The sequence below is a fragment of the Solenopsis invicta genome, chromosome 12, assembly GCF_016802725.1.
Source record: "Solenopsis invicta isolate M01_SB chromosome 12, UNIL_Sinv_3.0, whole genome shotgun sequence".
Classification (NCBI taxonomy): domain Eukaryota; kingdom Metazoa; phylum Arthropoda; class Insecta; order Hymenoptera; family Formicidae; genus Solenopsis; species Solenopsis invicta.
Window position 1 is genome coordinate 11,585,834 of NC_052675.1, and position 21,857 is coordinate 11,607,690.

The 21,857-nt window shown below is 33.8% G+C and overlaps 1 protein-coding gene across 3 annotated transcripts in view; it reads left to right on the top strand.

Moving 5' to 3' along the window:
* The window catches only part of LOC105208223, a 518,645-nt gene that overhangs the window by 15,689 nt on the left and 481,099 nt on the right, over positions 1–21,857 (top strand). Inside the window, exon 1 of one of the 3 annotated variants that reach the window (XM_039456061.1) lies at positions 13,169–16,182. The exons of the other annotated variants lie outside the window; for them this stretch is intronic. The gene's annotated coding sequence lies outside the window, so the exon portion shown is untranslated. Of the gene's footprint in view, positions 1–13,168; positions 16,183–21,857 lie in introns of those variants that run through there. 3 annotated transcript variants of the gene reach the window in all.

A 21,857-nucleotide genomic window follows, 5' to 3' on the forward strand; every position in this document is an offset into this window, starting at 1 on the left:
TAGAGAAGCTTTGCTCGCGGAAAAGCAGGATCGTAAAGTACGGTGTGACGCGCGTGCGTGGTGGGTCGGTCGTATTGTAAATTGATAGCGATAAAATCTACTCATCTCTCTTTCTCTATCTGAAGAGCATCAGTAACGGAGTTGGTACATTTGGTCACGGAGACAGCAAAATGGCGAGATTATTTCAAATTGTATTTGTCGAGTATCAGGCAATTTTAGATCTCCATTGTACATTTGTGTGTCGCGACGTTTCTGTGTTTTTTTTGTTTTTCAAGAAAATATTCAGGTGTCTATTATAACTGCAATTGATAGTAACCTGTTTTACAGTATGATTTCTTAATTCTAGCTCGCCACGCTTTTTTTCAAGTCTATTGTTCGCAATACTTCAGTTCATGAGACAACTCGACTTTTCATCTTATCACTTTCATACACACACGCATATATATATATACACAAAAATAAATTATATATAAAATTAAATTTTATAAGCAAAAAAGTATATTCTTGCTAATATATAATTTAATTTTTTTTAAAGAATCTTAAATTTTAACAAAATATTTGTTATATTTTTAATTCTATTATAATAATCATCCAAAGAGCAATGATTTTATTAATAATATTATAGTATTAACAAATTCTAATTCTTGGTTTAAAGATATTATTTTCTATCCGATATTTTTTTCTCTCAACTCATGAAAAATATTATTAAAGAATGAAAATATGTATGGTTTTATCAAGAAAAATACATTTTCATGAAATATATTTTTCTTGAAGAAACCATACAAAAATTTTTGGTTACATCCGTTTATTACTATATGTACAATCTTATTTTAATATTTAACATTTCGACAATAAAAATATTTTTAACAAAAATATTTTTTTGTAAAACTATAAAGTGTAATAATAATTGTTTCCTCAAATAAAATTATACTATACAATTTTTTATTTAGAGATAGAAAGTTTAAGTTTAGCTTCCACGCGGCAGAGACCTCTTTGCGCGACGAAGACGTGCGCGGTCTAGTGTGGCGTTTCGAGAAGGTGAAAGAAGGAAAAGAAGAGTCGGTTCGAAACTCGCAGACAGCTCCTTTGCGATATCTATCTGTGCAAATATTAGGTATATCTTTGGAAGCGAAAAAGAGGCCGTCCCGAGACCGTGTTTTCATTTAATATCAGCTTAAAGTCTGTTCTGCCTGAGTCGACTGTCAACTGATATTCAACGGAAAGATTGCGAGAGTCATTTCCCGTGACTAGCGTGAAAATGTTGCCTATGAGATAGCCACTTCGGAGCAATACGAAAGTCTGGATACTGCACGCGCGCTGGGAGAAATACGCTCTATTTGCTCCCGATAGTTCTTAAACCGACGCGACAGCACGTACGTTAAGTACAATTTATGCTTCTAAATGATTGAAGTGGAACGACGGATACTCTACTGTTCCCAGAATTCTAAATATTGATTCCATAATATGTTTGGACATTAAATAGTAATTTCCATTAATGCAGGTATAATATATTTCATCGTTTATGAGATTATCAGTAATATTTGTTTCATTAATTTATAAATAACAAATTCTGGTATTTAAAGTTTTTTTTTTACACGCATATTGGTTTAAATATCTTTTCCAATATAGGAAAAAAAAGATATTGTATTTACTGTATTATAGTTAGTCTAATTACAAATAATCTTATTATTTCAATAGCAGTATTAATAATACAAATAACATTTTATTAGAAGAAAAACATGATGTATTTGTTTCATTAATATTATTATTGCATTAACGAAATTATCTTCAATTAGACGCTGTTCGTTAATGCATTTAATACAATATTACATTATCATACTTTTCCGTATATAAAACAAGAAATAATTTTAATTTTAGAAGAGAGAGAGAGAGAAAGAGAGAGAGAGAGAGAGAGAGAGAATTATGTTTAAAAATTTAGTGGATAAATCACTTAAACGATTATATTAGTATTAGTAGAGTAATTAATGATTTGATTTACTGCGGAAGCTTTCTTGTTAGGATGCGACGTCAGTTAGAATGATAAATCTGTAACAACGCGAGTGTAATGTCCCATGTGCGTCCATTGGCACATTGCCAAGAATCACAACCGTGTGGTGGATGATTATAGTAACATTAAACGCCGTTTCTACTCACTGAAGACTAATCAAGCGATCATTACTCGGGATAATTGTGTATGTAAAACACATAATTTCACGTTTTACTACAATAAAAATTATATCTTGATCGCCAAAATAAATCTTGATCACCAAGGAATTATAACTATTGATAGTTTCCAAATTAATATTCAATAAGAAATTATTTTCAAAGTAACTCGTAATACACAAAAAGAATGTGATAAGTAGAAATTTATCAGTAAACAATCTATGTGTCGTATACGTGATCGGAAACGAGCATATATCATATCTAGTATGGTTGATTAATGCAGCATTCCGTTATGTAGCAACAATACGGGGGTATATTCCGGGGGACGGAATTCCACCTGCCGTGGAGTTTAATGTCATCGCACTAGTGTTCCCTTCGTGCGAGCAATACGAATCGTCGCTCGCACTCGGAGACAGCGGTAGATTACCGTCGACGGCGCAGCAATTCTTGCGGTGTGACACAGTGTAATATTTCAACGCCGTCTTGACGATATTTTTCAGTGGTGCCGCGGTAGCTAGGTGGATAGGTCGGAACACCGCGAAAGTGGGAAATGTCAGCGAATGATTGCAACCCCGCGGTGCCGTCGGCGCCGCGCCGGAACGAGATCGCCGAAGGACGCCGATACGAAAGCGTTCGCCATCTTTTATGAAACCAGACAAATTTATAGAGTCGATAATAAATGTTGTAGCGCCGCTTTGATTTCTGCTAATGTTAAAGTTAAACTTTGAAATTATTCAAATTTTTAATTATAATTTTTTAGAGTTAGCAGATTTTTGAATACACTATTAATAATAATATCGCAACTGCGTTTATGAAATTTGAATGAGGACAGAGGTGTGGGATGAGATGGGAATGACGCATTACCTAGGATTTCTCATTATTTCGCTCGACAGAATCGCTTACCGTCAAACTTTTTCCGTCGCTTTTTGACTAGACGTGTAATTTAATCGCCCTCTCTTCAAACCACCCTTACGACCGAGGTCAATACTCGGCAAAAGAGAAAGAGGCATGACGCATTAACATGAAGAAGGTTACGATTCAATATTTCGCGGTCCAAATATTTTCGAAAACGTTATAATGAGTAGTATGGACGTAGATTAGGGTAAATTCGGTAAATGGTAAATTACACTCTGATTGCGAGAAAAATAATAATTGAAAAATAATGTTTGCAAAAACCATAATTTAAATATAATTTATACTTATTTTAGATGCCAACTATGTAGTTGTTTTAACCATGAAAATTATAGTAATTAGTTATTATCACTACACTGTTGGAAAATTTGTGTATTTTGTGAAAAAATTAGCTGTTTAAAGTTTTTACATTAAGTAATGAACATATTTATGTGTAAATTTAACACACGTCTGCTATGTTAACTGAACTTAACAGGTATAAAGTGTAGAATTGTGAAGGTGATTTAAAAAATATGTTAAAGTAACACAATTTGCACTTAATTAATACGTGCAAATTACTTTAAGATATTTTTAAAATCATTTGCATAATTTTATATTTTGTATTTGTTGAAATTTACAGAAAAAGAGTGTTGATGTTATTATAACAGGAGTCAGGATAACTGTGCCATACTTTTTACTATTCTTCTGTTAATTTAACATAAAAATTATGTTAATTGTACACACAAGTAACTTCAAATTACATTTCTTATTGAAATATTAACGCAGTATCAATGTTATCATTTAACACATCCAAATTATGTTAAATTAATACGAAATTTTGAGTGGACCGTTTGGGACATGTCATTTATGTTAAATTTAACATAATTTTTCCAAACGTGTACATAAATAGTAAGCGAATGTTAAAAATTATAGTTACATTTACTATAATTCTGATTGCATTTACTATACAAAATTGTTTATTTTATTTTTACTACACACACATTTGGATATTTCACCATATTAATATTTGATATCATAATTTATAGAAAAATTTTGTCATAGTAGAATTGTAAACACAGATTACTACATTATTAATATTATTGCAATAATAATTATGAAAACGGAACTCCTAATTCTAATTATTTTACTATGCAATTATAGTCACAGTCAAATATCAATTTTTTTCTTAGTGCAAGAGCATGAATTCAGATACGGTGTATAATTCTGGTTGTGGCGAGGGGAAGTCGCGTAGCTTCTTTCAGCCTCTACACCGAGAAAAGAATTGCAACCCCTCGGCGAAGGCGAAGACGGCAAAGTCATCAGCATTGATAAATAAAACGTTAGAGCTATATCATGCCACCGACTGTCAGTCGTCGCATAGCGGTATTCTTATTACGCTTGTACACAACTACACAGGCACATACGTACACATACATCGTTCAACCCTTCGCTTTATCCTTTTCTTTTGCTAGTTAAGGGTGCGTTCAAAAGTGCTTGGACCGGCTACAACGCACACACATGAAATCGCCATCCTACGCTTGTCTCTCTGTCACTCTATCTCTCTCTATTCCAGCGTCGCTGCCACTTCGATCTGGTGAGACGCGTGTATTTCAGCCAAACAAAGGCAACCTTCGTCACCCCTTTAGCCGACATCACTCTTAACTAGTAGCATAGTATGTACGTGTATAGGCCCAGCTGTAATATTAGAATCTAACGTGCTTACACTCTCTTAGGCACGCATGCAAGCTAGGCTGCAAGACACTTAGGCTCCTTTACCATGGAATGTATAATAGTTTGAGTAATTATTGTACACGTATTGCTGCGGATTAATTATTTCCTAGGATATAGGATTATTTCGTGGTGATGTCATGCGAATTACGTTCAACATGCAATTTAACATGAAATTCTACAGTTAAGTCATCATTTATGTTTTATAATTTAGAAATGCCTTTTAAAAGTAGATACTGTTTTATAAGATATGATCCTATTAAATTTGTAATGTCAATTTCCAATTTAAGTTAATTTTAATTATTCCTATATCGTTACTGCTACTTAATATATATTATTTCTACTTAATATGCCCTTAATTTAATTAAAATGATTAACTTTATTAAAATAAAGTAAATAACTAAATAATTTAGCATTTAGTTTAAGAATATTTTATTCAAATTTAGTTTACTATGCATATGTTAATATAAACATTGTTTACTTAAAAATTGAGTGATTTGACAGAAGATAGATTAATTATAGACGTAGTTTTTTTTGTCCTACGGTTTGTGTTAAAATGATATGTTTTGATACATGTGAAAATTAAAAATAATAGAATGTTATTTAACTTAAGGAATTGGTTTGATCCTTTAATATTTAATAAGTGTACGCACGATGACGTGAAAAAAATGTTTTCATAAACGATGTAAATCTCGAAAGTCTAGACTACGCGGGAAAAAATGATCATGCATGATTATATGCAATTGTGTTTAAATTAGTATAGATTTGTGTATCGTGCTACAAAACCGCATTTATACAGATTATTTGCTAAAACCTATCATATATACATGGTTAAAATTACAATCTGCACAGAAGAAAGAACATTCTCTTTTAAGAATATTTTTATTTTTGAAATATTAAATATTGACATGAAATTATATAACTTTAAATAAACAATTATCTGTTGTTGCAATACATATTATCAAGTACCTCAAACTGGCTAGGAATCTAGTGCGGAATGTAGGGAGATCCTGAATTAAATTCTGGTCGAGGTAATATTTTTACAAATTTTTTACAGTTTTCGTGATAAGGGGAGATCGTAGAGATGCTTGTCTTCTTCTTCTTCTTCTTCTTTGTGTGCTATACGCTCGTTAGCGCGTATATTTGTCTTTTCTGCAAATATTTGTATATATATATATATATATGAGATTTACAGTTTTTAACGCCGGTTCCAAACGGTCTATTAGAAGAGACTTTTCTGAGCAAAATTATTCTCATATTGTGAGTATGAACACCAGTTTGTTAGCAATAGAGTTTAATCAATAACTCTACTGGTAAAGGATCATCGGGAATATAGAACGAACGTAATTTACAATTTATTGAAGAGGGAAAAAAAAGACGCGTTTGTGAGATAGAAGAGAAGTATGCAACCGCAAACTTATAGAACAGAACAATTATAGACCTTGTTTAATCTTAAAAGCAGGAGGAAGGGTAGGAATCTCGCTTCGCGTGGAAAGTTGGGAACCCATGTGGAACAATATATTTGCAGACTTTGTTTCTCACCTCTAAGCAGAGAAGGGGGGAGGATAGGGTGGCTTTCGCCTCATGTAAAAAATCGAAAACTTATGGAATAAAACAATTATAAACTTTATTTCGCTTCGCATACAGTGAAGAAGGGGAGGGAGTTGACTTTGCTTTGCGTAGAAAATTGTAAATCTATATGGAATAGTACACCATCATATACAAATTGTTATGTAATGAAAATAATAAAATTTTGAAAATGAGTTTTACGTAAGTATATTTCGAAAACTATTTATATGAGACCGCCGATTAAAGTCATTATTACAATACATTAAGTGGGGACTATAATCTTTAATTATGGACCAACGAGAATGAGAGAGAGAGGGAGAGAGAGAGAGAGAGAGAGAGAGAGAGAATTATTTTTAAACATTTTATAATATTTTTATACTTTATAAATGATTTAGCTTTAATGAGAAAATAAATGTACTGGATATAATTATACCTTTGTGAAAAAAGAGTAATTTTATTTTGCATAACGTAAAATGGTACGAAAAGTTTCGGGCGTGGTTTACCTTTTATAAATTGTTAAAACAGAAAAAATGGGAAAATTTCGTAACATTTCCAGTTACTGACTTTTTTTAGAATGGATTTTATTTTGTAATGTCAAATTTCTTTTCCGACCTCCCAGTCGTCGATTACGATGCATGACTGAGTTCATTTGACTGTTTAGATCAAAGCGCAACGTTCACCAGTACTAGTCAGGATTATATTCGTTCGTTGATCATGCGTGCGTGCAAATTCATTTCCGCAAAATTCCTGGTAGGGGCACAAAACGCGAGAAACAGAAAACGCGCCGATAAGTCAATCTCTCTGGACGAGAATGAGAACGAAAGGAATTGATGCATGTATGTGTGCGTGTGTTGCATGCTGCGTGGATGCATGCGTGCGTACGTACGCGCGCAAGCTTGCACGAATTAGCGACTCGAATTCACGATCAAAGAGTGCGTTTCTCACCTTTTGTTGTTAGAGATTTGATTTTGTGTAGATATTAATATAGCTAGAAGAATTTTGTGTAGAGTTAAAACTTCAAATGTTAATTGTCAATTGATTGGTGAATGCCTTGGTGCTTCACATATTTTGTCGATTACGACTCCTGGATATGTATTCTACATTGCATAATATTAAAAGATTAGAGTTAGCTAGAAAGTAAAGATTTAGCCGCTGGAAGATTTTGAAAATAGATATAATGTTTAACTTTAACTAAACGACAAACTTTATTCGTCCTTATTTCGCGCGGACAAGAGCGAGTTGCCGAACAACGTTGGACAAATTGCATTTGTGATAACGCGTGTTTAATTCGCGACGGCATTAAGCGCATGGCGGCTGTTATATTTGTATGCAACCGTCACCGGCCGGTCGGCTGGACAGTCGCATTTCATGTGGACTAAGCTGCATTTTGACGTCGCTTACGTTATCGCGCGACAATACCCGGGGACAACTGTAGAATTTCCCATAACGATACTCGTTTGCGCGCGAGCCTGACATTCACTGGGTGGACGTCAGAGAGGAATATGGAACAGAATGGAATAGGAAGTCTCTCTTTTCCACAGTACCGGTCCAGGTTACAAGATCGTGTGGAAAACATAAAGATAAGAAAGGATACGGTATACGATCGATGTGTAAGCCTGGTATGCGATGCAACATAGTATCTTCGGGTATCGCCGAGAGAGAGAGAGAGAGAGAGAGAGAGTGCACGCGCGCACAATCAAACGGGAATGTCTCAATAGAAGTGAAACACGCGTGATTAGAATGCACTCAAAATTTATGGATTTATGTTATGAATCTCAGTACACTTGCAATAAACGCGGTCGCGTCGATCTGCGTCATAGCAAAATAATGCTATGAAACTCGTTTGAGCGCGTTTTCGAAAAGAATATAACACAGATTTAATGCTCATACTTGAGATCTAGTCATGCGACACGTCTCGCAATTATACTCTATATTTTACGGACATACTTTATAATACAATTCTAAGATTCGTAATAAGATCGAATATAGATTGATCTTTAGTTTATTTTTCCCATCGTAGTATTAGTCGTTTAATCACGAATAATCCCTGGTCTAACGCAAAATTATAATGTCAAATTACTTCAAATAGAAGTCATCTTCAAGTGATTTGTTTAGCTAAAAATATATGATCGTATATGATCTAGATACACTTTTGTTTTTTGAAGATAATTTTGTGATGAATTTTTTTATATAATTTTAAAGTAATTGTTTTGCTAAAAATCACTTTTGAATTCATCACAAACGAGATCAACTTCTTTTGGCAAAAACAACTTTGTCTTCCTAGGTTGCTGATAGTACACGCTTGATTTTCTGTTGTTTTTAATGTAAAATTTAATAATTTACTGAAGAGGGAAAAGAAGATGCGTTTGTGAGATAGCGGGATGTCGTGAAATACTAACAACTAATGTCATAAAAAGCATTTTTAATATAAAAAATTAATGATTTTTTGTAAATCTTACATACTAATAAGTGCCACAAAATAAAGTTGTATAAACATTTTATAAAATATATTTCATTAAAAAAAAATTTTTTTTAAATATTTTTTTGACTTAAAAAATAATTTTTTAAAGTAATTTTTTTGTTACTAGTAGGTATTATGGAATATTCACTATGAGGTTGTAAAGTTGCAAAATCGATTTTACGCTCATAATGCAAATAATTCACGAGCATCTCACGATCCCTACTGATTCAACTTTATATACCAAATTCATACATACATTACGACACACATTAAATTCAATTGTATTATTTGAAAGACACATTCAAGGCTTTCAAGCTAGACTAAAATTAAAAAGTTAATATGTAACATATTTCTCAAAATTATGTAGAGAGTATACACGTGTGAAAATTTATGTTACAAAACTGAAAAACTTTTATAAAAACACAGTGGACGTTAATAATCAATAATCATTCTATAATGTTTAAATAGATGATAAAGTAATTTTAACGGTTGCTCTTAGAATTCAATACGAATTATACGAGTTATATACATATAACTTACCACCCCACCCGTATTTCATAACGCACGTCTTTCATTTAATGTGAATAAACGTTTATTTGCATCACAATAAGTATAGAAATTTAGAATAGATCTATAATTAAGGTAGGAGAGTGCTTTACCGAGAAAATTATACGTTTTTATATACAATTACACGAGCAACCGCAATATTTATTTATGTGTAATAAACATATTTTTATCTTAAACTCTCTATTTAAACGTGTCCTTAATGATCGTTTTTAAAATAAAATATTGATTTTTTTTTAAAGCTTTTCCTTGTTTGTAATAACTTTTTTCTTATTTTGCACAAACCAAAATTAGATTTTCAGGTTAATAAATATAGTTTTTTGAAGCAGATCATAATATCAGTTTTTCTCATAAATATTATTTTTGAAATCATTTAAAGCTACAATGCGCGATTATTTTATATGTATGTACATATAAAAGAACTTATAAACTTTTTTACTGCAACAATAAATTTTGTCGATTTTGTCTTTTTGATCACGTACAAAAAAATAAATAAAATGTTTTGGCTAAATAATTGTATAATCATATTTTTAAATGTTGAAAGAGTATACCAAAACTTTTCCTGATTCTTTGACACTTAAGAAAAACCTTTCGAAGAACATAACCATCTCTTTGCGATCCAGAATATCTGAGCAGAGAAATTCAGCGAAGAGATAAAATGACTTTTACATGAAGGCATCTTGATCTAATTATGATTTTGTGTGTTCCATCTGGAGTAAGATAGAGTTTCATGGAAGCACAGCCTGAATGTTTCACAATGAGTTTCATCAATCGATTTCGATAAGTTCGGTTGATTAATGTAATTCGATCCTATTCATGCACATGCATACATTATGCTTATGCACGCAAATGCAGAAGCACGTATTGCGCAGATATTGTGCAATCTCTCTCGATGGTTTCCAATCTCGTATATGCTTCTCCTCCTTTAGTTTTTCGTCTCATCCTTCCTCGCGTTCTCATAATATGGACATTCCTATTTTTTTGCGACCGGTGGCAAGGAAAAACGGTAGGATGTTTCGCGAGCCGTAAATACGGGAAAATTATCGCGCGGAAGGGATGAAAGGTGGCCGCTGCAATGTAATAGCGAATACTTCTTTTCTGCGTCCGGCGTGGAAAAATAGGCATCGCTCGTCGACGAAAGCACAGCACGCGCTGGCGATCATGCTAAATTTATGGTGCCGTTTGGATGATAACTCGAGTTTTCGAGTATTAGCGCCGCGCGCCGAGACAATTGCCAGCGAATGGAGTCGTAAATAAAAGCGAGATATCGTCGTACTTTTTTTTTTATCGCGGTCAGTAATGATTTACGATTTACGATTTACGCATGCGACGAAAGTAATATGTTTGAATATCTAACAGGCCCATTTCAAGATATTATATATAAACGATAAGCTGAGTTTACGTATTGTTAAAACGGAGACAATTTAGTGAGTGTAATTTTTTCACTTATCTTTATTCTCGTGATCTTAAAACTTTTACATTATGTTATATTAGTATCGTTCAGTTTATAGTGTTCGAATATATGCAAACGTATCCTGGCTTGACAATTTTGAATCCGCTTGTACGCAAATGGCGGAAGAGATGCTTGTTGCGCTAGATTTATATTTGACAGATATCAAATGATATTTTCACCCGGCAAACTCTTGTTTCTGTTCACCCCGATGAGTACAAAACTGCGAGCTTCGATATATGATGACATTCGTTTTTCGGATCTACACTTTTCTTCCGCTCGCGAGATTCTGAAACTTCGCGATAGAAATGTAAAGCGAAGACTTGGAAGACTTTTCGTCAAGCGATAGATTTATCACCGACGAATCGAATTTTCTGATTAATGAACAATAGGCTGAAATGTCTCAACCGACGAGAAAAAAATTGCAAGCTGATTTTTTTGTCTAAATTTGCAAATGATTAAAAGTGCAGTCACAATTTCATTACTGTATAATTATTTCTAAAGAATCTCTGCAAGCATAGTGTTTACAAAAATTTTGTAAAAAATTTCTAGAAAAATAAACGTAAATCTTTTAAGGAAAAAATGGTTTAAACCAGAACCAGATTGAAAGATTCATTGAAATCGATATATTGAAAATACCACAATTATTAGTAAAATCATCCGTTTACGCAATACGAACAAGACGAGTCGTCCGTAGTTAACGTATATTATTCTGGGTATGGCTCGGAAACTCATATCTAATTGCAAGAGCAATGAATAACCAAGAAACAAGAGAATGAGAAAACTAGAGAGTGAGAGAAACAGACAGAGAAATAGAAAGAGAGAGGAAGAAACAGAAGTAAAACAATACGGTGTCCCGGGAACAGGGGCGAGATGCGGCCGTAGAAAGGAGAATAAAGGTGTCAGGTAATGTGATATATGGGATCGATTTGAATCCGGCGTTTAAGCCGCGAGCCATAATTCAATCTCGATCGCTTTTTCCTTCTTTCTCCACCTCCGCGACTCGCCGTTTTCCTCCTCGTCTTCCACGTCTTCGGCCTCCACTTTTCGCTCGGTCGACTATCCCTCAAGGGCACGTTCGATACTCAATATACATATACTTAGGTACATATCCGAGCTACTCTCGCGGTACCCGGTCCCGCATAATGTATATGCGTATCGCGAACTCCGTTGACTCCTTAAGGCCTCGTGCACATTGTCTTCTTCGATTACCAACGGATTTCTTCATGAGATTATCGGCGCCGCTCAGGTTTGCTATCGCGTCTCATAATTTTCACTCCGGTGCATTAGTAATGCGGATACACACCGAAACGATCGCTTTCAAAGTTTGTGCTCCAACGGAAACACAGGATAAAAATAATGTAAAATGAAATCTTTTATAAGCTAAATCTTTGTTATCAATTTTGTAACATTTATACGAAATGTTGAATAAGAGATAACACGCTTATTTCTCGCAGACCCAACGAAACGTATATCTCATCATTGTTAGCGATTTTACGTTCCGAATATTCAATTACAACTCTTGACGATGAACGTGCACCCGATAATGTAACATGATTAAATTATTGTCGAAAAATATACTGTGTGTATCGTTCGCGAATAAATTGAGAAAATGCGAGAGGGACGCGCGAGACGGGAGTTACGCGTGGATGTGGAATTTATTTTATATGGGATTCGGTCGTTTGCAAAGCGCGTCTTACGTCGTTGACGTGACGAGACGGAGTTCACGTTTTTCCGTGCGGGTGTATGCGTAAAACGCGTGTCGAGACGTCTGGGTCTGGGCACGTAAGAGAGGGAGGCTTAATGATATTCGAGCGGGAAATCTGAAGATCACGTAGTAGACTCTTCGCGCGTACATAAATCGTTATCGTACAAATGTAAAGCATTCTATCGTCGTTTCTCATATTCGCAGTGCAATTTCGAAATTTTTCTACCGATATCCCTTTTTAACATCGGAGGTGAGTGATCTGTGTACACATACGTAATTCCGAATAAAAATATCAAATACTTCAAAAGTAATGCAAACATTGAAATAGCCATATCTTGAAATTATTAAAGAGGTTGCAGAATATATCTATTTTTTAGAATTGTTATACACAATTATTATAATTATATATGATTACACAAACATTTTGCCAAGCTAATTATCTACTAACAGAAATGCTTTTTTATTTTGTATCAAAAGTTTAATTATTCTGTATATTTATTAGATTCGATATATATATATATATATATAATTTTATTAGAATTATTAATTTGTTAATTTTATTAAATGAATAATTCCTACACATTTTAAAAGTTAAATACTATTTTTAATAAAATTAACAAATTAATAATTCTAATAAAATTAATAGGTATTTTTGCAACACATAACACACATACACAAAATGTTGTTATTATAAAGCAATTATTTATAAGAAATGCATTTATTCATAAATCACTGTTGTTTTCAGTTTGTTCCTTCATATACGAATCTCTACTTGGAAACATACCCAAATTCTATCTGTAATCTTAGATGTCATATACGTATAAAAATACTGTGCTTTTTTTTAAACTAATCCATGTTTTTTAAATTATTTTGGGGTAGCCATATTACCACCACTTTTTTCTTCTACAGATTATGCAATGCGTCACATTTTTATAAATCCTAAGTAACAAATATTTTAAAATTTGGAATTTGTTAAACAACACTTTGACTAATAGAATCGTTTCAGTTTCAATATAAAATATTGATTATAAACGAAGTTATTCAATAAAATAAAAATGCGTGACATACCACCCTCTTCTCTTCTATGTAATTCATCTCTAAGCGCGCGCGCGCTTTTACTGTATAATTTTAATTATTGTTTATTTGAGTAATAGCTAATGTTTTTAGTTCTTTTTATGTATAACACAAGTGTCAAAAATCTCAAATTATACACATATAGCGGACATCAAATCTGACCACTGGTGTTTGCTACACGAAAAATAAAATTTTCGATGCCATACTTAATCATGGTTTATTAAAGCTATATGTTTGCTGTCGTAATTATAAACTACAGCAAAAGCTGTTTGTTGTTGTTTCTAATATATAAATAAAGGAGCAAAACGAGTATGTCTATTAGAATCACGCCGTATAGCAACATAAAAATAGTTTGATATTGGAACCAACCGATATGTTAGAGACAAACAAATAACACACTTGGTAGCTAATTAAGGTAATTACGTTGAATACACTTTTATAGCTGCAGAGTACATTTTGGACATAGCAAATATGTTCTGTAGTTAAACTCATAAACTCTTTTAACTAATTGTAAATAATACAGAATTCACAGATAAGACATTAGCTCTCTATATATTATAACTATAATTTAATTACCACTTGTAGTTTTTAGCTATTGCAGCTACTTTTTTTTCCCGTGTATGTACAATTGGGAAAAGGAACAAACGACTTCAGAGCACGAACACGAATGTCCGAACATTTGCGTTCGCTGTTCATTTGTAGATGCGTATCTAGCTTTATGTAGTATCGTCATATTTTTATAAATAATATTTAATGTAATAAATATATCACATTTTTAAGTATGGAATCCATTGAAGAACAGTTTGATGAATATAATTGTTAAGCTTTCAATTTAAAATATTGATTATTAACAACATATTCTATAAAATTTAAATGTGTGATATCATAATGTTACTTTCTCTAATAAAAAAAAGGAAAGAAAATATAAAAGTATGAATCTATTACTCAGTTCTGCCAGTCAATGGCTGTTCGATTACTGCCGTATGTATCTAATAATGCTCTATTTGATGTCGTGCATTTACTTATATTTATATGATAATCTTAGTTTTAACATTAAAATCTTTTTAATAACACTCTCGCACTTTTCACTCTACACTACAATCGACACAGTGGCAATAATTAGCGGCAACGAGCATGATGCCGAACACCAAACATCGTTTATCAAAAATTCCACGGTTTCTCCTAGCGCGAGTGATTTTTACATTTAAAATAAAAATGACTGCTTTCGGAAATGTTCGGACGTTGTTTGCACAGCGTCGCGAAAGGGCCGGGGTAGATTCCGGAGTGTGCTGCGAGGACGCATGTACATGGATAGGCCGTCGAAAGAGAAAGAGAGAAAGAGAGAAAGAGAGAAAAAGGAAGCTATGGAAAACGGAGACGACAGTTACGCGCCCGTACGTAAGTCAGACAGCGAGCGAGAAATAAACAATTCGAGCGCGAGGGAGAGGGAGACGGAGTCATGGGGTCCCGTACGCGCTCGCTTCCACGGCGTACGGCCTGGAGAGCGACGGCAGTGGGAGTGGGGACGGGGGAGTATTCGAACGGCAACTGAACGCGAGGCAGTACACGCGCAGCCGCCGGGACGTGCGCATCTCGCGCGTGTGTGTCTCGCATCCGACTCGGAGCGAGCGAGGGAGAGGGAGAAGCCCGCGAAATCGAGTGATCAACACGGCACTGTGCGTTCGGATCTCGCGGTCGCTTCACGGCACTAATAAGCCGCTTCTCAAATCACTAATGCACGAAGTCGAGCGTTCCTCTTGTCGAATCGAGGTTAGATTGTCCGCAGTGTCGGGTGATTTGATGCCGAAATATTCGCGACACGCGCGAAGTCGTCAGTGACCGTACACCCGTCATTTGCTCACGCTGAGAACAAAGTAGGATGATTTTGGTGTTTTCATTGAGAACTCGAGACACTTTCGTGCCGTCGATCTCTTTTGGTTCACGACTGTGCCGCGTCACACGCGCCACTTTCGCGGCGCATTGAAAAGTGCGCCAAGCGTGTTATTCAGTGCTCTCCGCCGAATCCTCGCCGAGTCCTGTCGCGCGTCGCGTCGACTCCGCGCTGATACGGATTTGGACTCGCGAATTGACGATAACGTGTGCTTTCAATCTTGACTCTTTTTAATTACAGAACGATCAAGCGCGCGCGTACCGAGGGTCGAATTGTGTTCCGTGTCAAGGGCCTTCGACCTTGGCGCGATCGCACGTCTTTCGAAGCGTTTGTTTTTGTCGCGAATTCGAGAACCGCGTCGAATTATTTCGAAAGACGGCGCGTCGGATTATTTCTACGTGGCCACGCGCGGTGAGCCGCTCGAGATTCGAATTCTCTGCCGCGTTCGAACGCCGGGACCGCGCGCGCTCCGGCAATTTCGCGGGATCTTCCGATTACACGAATTCGCGAGTGTGCAAATACGGCCGGCGTGAGAGCGGCCGAGTGACTTGCCAGCGATGCGGTTGCATGGGATAAGGGTGTCGCGGAAGGAGGAGGACGATCCAACGATCGATCATGAAGCACCTCTTCGTGGACGTCGTTAAGGTGCTCCACCTTTGCCACATTAAACTTGCGAGTTCCAGGTGAGTTCAAGATTTGCCTGTTTAATGCATTACGTGACTCTACATTAAAATTTTCATAACATTGTCCTTTTTTAACCCTGAAGAACACCTGCTGCTGCAGGTGAATTAGCATCAATGTGCTAATTCAATTTTTGTACAATTTTTTGTTATTAAAACTCTGATAACTTAAAATAACATTTAATAAGATTTTATTTATATTGAAATAGTGTTAGTTCAATTATTCAGCACTTGGCAATTCACAAAGAAGGAGTAAAAACAATTTTTGAAAATATTAAAAGGTTCTTAATTATGTGGATAAATTATTATTTAGAGTAGTATTAAAAATGTGTTACTTATTTTCATAATAATAAAAAAAATATGAAACAATCTTAAATTATTTTGTTTTACATTTGAAAGTAATACGAAAAAGCGGCAATTTTTCAAAAATAAAAAATAATTTTAGTGAGAAGTAAAAATCTGTTTTAATTGAAATATATTAAGAAGTAGTAACACAAAAGTCCGATTTTTTAAATATTATTACCTACTTTAAGTATTCTAAATGGTTTATGTAAAGGTTTCCATTGCGTAGAGATGAACTATTTTGTTAATAAACAAGACTAATTTGTTTATTCGTTTACAGAATAATTAAGTTTAGAATTGCAATAAAATTTCACATAAATTTTTTGGAATATTTAAAGTACTTATTACATTTTTATTTTTTAAATATTTTAGTAGATATTATTGTAATAATAAAAAAATAACAAAATAAGCGGCATAAATATATTGGTTAATAAAATAGAATGTTATAAATACAATTTCCAAATATTGGCCTACACAAGAAAAATATTTGATAAAATAGACCAAATATTTAATTAAATAGTGATCAAATGAATTTTATAATTATATTTACTACATATTTATTTGTTTTACTAAACAATCTGCAATCTCAACCATACAATTGTTTTTCTACAATTATAATCAACTGGTTTGTTAATTCTAACTAAGTTTTTGGTACCAGTAATTATAAATTTATTTGATCATAATTTAACTAATCGTTTGGTTCGTATTTCTCTTAGTGTACGTAAAGTATAACAAGCTGTTATTTCTGAAAATACACATTATACAGTTAAACATTATTCCAGACGAAAGTTAGTCTGAAAGGTAACAAATAACTGTAAAATCAATTTTTGAAAAAATAGATTGTTTAAAGTTATAAAATTATCATCGTTATTTTTAAAATGAAATTGTCTGGTTTTCTTTAGATAATTATTCTCCGTTTAAAAGTATTAAGATAAAGTTATCGAGAAATTCATAGTTTACAAGATTTTTACATTTTATTTCGGCATATTTTGATACGAAATATAAAATATGTCGTAAATATCTAATAACTTTTTAATAAAATTGTACTTTAATACTTTTATACACAGTATAATAAAATGAATCACCTGTTGTAAAGAAAGTGTATTATTAGTTGTCAAAAAAGATAGGATGTAATTGTATATTGCAAAAACTGAATAATTCACGAGATATTTTATATTTTATGTTTAAATGTACTGGAATAAAATGTAAAATGTCTCGCAAACTATTGAATTTTTGATAACTTTACTTTAATACTTTTATAAGCAAAATAACTAGAAGAATCATACTATACATATAAAGATCATTGTACTACATAAAGAAAATCAGACAATTTTATTAATAAATGGTTATAAACTTCACGACAAAAAAATCAATTTTCTCGAAAATTACTATCGATTTATTATCGATTTTATCATTATTTGTATACAGATTTATACAGATACAAATATTTTATTTGGAAAAAGTTTTGCTATGAGTACATTCACAATTAACAGTTTGTCGCACTTTATTTGGACCATCTTGTATGATGTTTTTTTAAAGTATAAATATTAACACATTTGTAAAAATAGATGTAATGGATACTTAATAAAAGAAAAATAGCATTTCAAGGTTAATTCCTGATTTAATTTTGGCTATGTAAAGTTGTATATGCGCTATATTCGAGAAGAATCGATTATTCTGATGAGAATAAATGCATCTTCTTTCTATCTATTTTGAAGTAACGATTACTTGACTTTTATAAAATAGGACATTTTTTTACAAAATTTGATAAAATGTCTCTTTGATATTGCACGATAATTCGATTTTGGTTAAACTATTATCCATTTTTTCATCTGATAATGTTAGTATTAGGATCGTCATGTGTATCCTTTTTCCAATGAGTCTTGAGATATTCGATGCAGCTGTAGTAGATGACACAATTGTAGATACAGAGTTATTCTATAATTACTACGATTGCAAGATTGTAATATTCGGATGCAATGTATGTCGTGTTTGTCGTGTAAATAGATATCGTTCAAATAAAATAGATATTCCTAGATATTAATAACACACGTACAAAAATGGCAAATATATACCGATTTTCTATTTATTTTATTAACAAGTTAGATTTTTATTTGATATATATTGTTGAAAATACTATCATTGAAAGAAAAAAGGATTTATGATCTGCTACGCTCTATGACACAGCCTCGTATTATTAAATACCATTTTACTGGTATTACAGCAGATAATCATTTAATATGACAAGTTAAATACGATTGAAATAAATCATGATGAATCATGATAAAATTATAATCGAGATAAAAATGATTTTAATTTACTGCTACAAATCTAATTGTGGATATTGTCGCAAAACGTAGCGAAACAGAAAACGGTGCAGCGCGTTCGGCTACTCGACGAAAAAATCGTTATAGTCTGGTGCAGCTTCTGTGAAAGGTTGGAGAACACGACACGATTCCGTTGAAGAAGACCACCTCTTCAAGTAGGCGCTTAAACGTCAACATCTTGAAGAGACCAGTCAGCTTTGCTACGAGTGCATCTGTGGAGTGCGGCTCCGTCCTCTCGTGACGTCTCGGTTTCTCTCTTCTTGCTCTCCCTTCGCCCTTCTCTGAGAGAGGAGCAAGAATTAATGCGCGATATAACGAGGAATTCATATCAACGGAATATTTCCAGCCATTCTATTAATTGCGCTTCCATTTCTGTTGCACCAATCGCGTTCGTGATATACGTGAAATATATTTGAACTGAAGTTGCTTACCACACGGATTGTATTCCCAGCGAGACAATTTGAAGCATAATAGTACGATCGAGAGCGAGGTGGACGATTGCGGCGCTTATTTGGAGAAGGGCAATTTTTTGTAAATTATGTCGGTGCGAAAAAATCGCGGAAACTGTTCTACTATAGGTTAATTTTGTTGTGGTTTTCATTCGAAGCAATATCGGTTATCGAAGTAATTTGTTACAAAATATATTTCACGCCGGGGGTGGTTTTTTATGATGGGAAAACTATTTTTGAATATGTAGCCAAATTTTTAAAATTAATTTTATAAAAATTTTATTGGAGGAAAAAGTAGCAATAAATTTATTCGAGACAAAATTGATTGAAAAATATATTTGGAATAGCATATAGTTTATGCTCGCGAAGTATGTTTGAAATATTATAACTTTTCGCATCTTTTTTTTCTTAAGCAATCTTATTATGTAAGAAATATTCTAATAACTTACGGTAAAGTTTAATATTAAATCAAGATAAGTTGAAGCGAAATATATTCGAAACTATGTTTAATAAAAATATTTGCGGTTTATGCTATCATATCCGATTTCAAAACATATCCAGTTACACTACATAATCAAGGGAGTTAGTTTAATACTGTTAAAATATACGGATATAATTTACAACAAACTGTATTGAGCGCAATATGATCCATTATGAGGTACGTAATATTCCGCATAATGTTCCATATCGTAGATAATATTCCGCATAATGTAATATATCACAGATCGCATATTGAAGCAAGATAGCAATGCGGAATATGTGTGAAACAATATCTAATCACGAACAACATTCGCGATAGACTGGATTAGTTCATTCCAAAGTGTATTGCTCGCGGCGTGTAACATACAGCAAAATATATATTCATACCTATATAACTTAGTGCAATGCACATGGGTTTATCACGAGCAATATTCGGCGCAATGTAACTTATCTATATATATTACCAGATGGCTTATAGAAGATTGCACTCGAAACTGCTATCGACTGTGCTGAGCATACTAGCAATTAGTTACTTTATCGCGGAATACATTTGGAGCAACGTACTGCGACGGCAATCGATAGACAAACGAACGCAGGTGCCAGAGGTGATGGGAAAATCGGTATAAGGGATGGGCAAAATCATGGAGAAAGCTGGAGAAAATTGAAGAGGTCGCATCGTTGATGAGTACGCTGAATCAGGCTCTTCAGGTCTAGGGGAGGTCCTACTCTAATTTCAGCGAGACGCTTCTCCGCACGTTTCTCCCCTCTCCCTATCCCCCTCCCATTTTCGCGGTCTTCGTTTTAGAGAGGCCGGGTGTGTTGAAAGCGAGACTGTGTGTCACACAAGTGTATGGGAGAGAGGCGCAAGAAAGAGCAGAGACGAATCACTTGTCCTCGAAGAAGTTCCATCCGTCGAATGCGGTGAGAAGCCCTTCAAGATGGAGCTGACGGGAAGAAACAGAGGATGGTCTTCTATCCGCGACTTTCCACCTCGTTGAAAAATTTTCCAATTCACCGTCTAACCTCAAGTCGGATTAATGTTTAACCTCGTTCACAATGGACGCTTTTAAGAAACGTTGCTCGCGCCTAAAAAACTCGACCGAGATGCACCACTAAAAAATGCAGTACGTTACTTAAGCCGCTCGCACTTAAGTAATATTTTCCACCGCAGAACCGACTTTATATGGCATATTTTGTAAAAAGTGCGCCTTGTACGAGCAGTGAAATATAACGTATGAACTTTTATCTCGAAACGGATATATATTTATAAAACTAGAAGAAGAGAAGATAATATGTACACTTATATGCAAAATTAAAGAGGATGTTAAATATGTAAATTTAAAGATAGACTAATGATGATATAAACAATTAATAATTGGGTTTTGATTATTTAAGTTTTTTTCATAAAATTGCATAAATAAAAATGTTACACCAAAGTAATTGAATTTTTGATTAGGTACATAATCTGCATCTTTTTTTTTTGTAATTTTCTTACGAAAGTTGATATTGTTGACATTTTTTTGTCTGAATTTTCTTTATGTTTTATTTTTATTTAATAATTAATATTAGTGTTATACGCACAGACGTGTTAACATATTTGCAAGATGCCAATTTACATGATGCCAAAGGTTTACGTAGAATACAAATTTATCATTCGCAAAATTATATTGTCTTCAAATAATCGATCATTGCGATTATACGCATATGTACATTAATGAAAACAATTTGTGATTCTTCCATTATTCCCATTAACGGTTTAATTTTATTAGGTTTATATAAGAATCAATGTTATTATTTCTCCATATTCATATTTACTATAATTAGTGGCGTAAAATTTGTTGATCACAAACGTGCAGCGACCGAAAGAGAAACGGAAATGCGTGTAGAGGGTGGCGTAGCGTTTCATTTTGAACGAGGAGCATTCTCCACGGCCGGCTGGCTCGTTCTAAACAGGCAATATTACCTATTGACTTTGGCTCGTAGGGCTGGCCGATGGTTGACTAACCCGGATACGAATTTCAGCGAAATTTGTCTATATGCGGTTTTACCTTGTGTCAATTTGAATCCTAAGTTTCGTTGT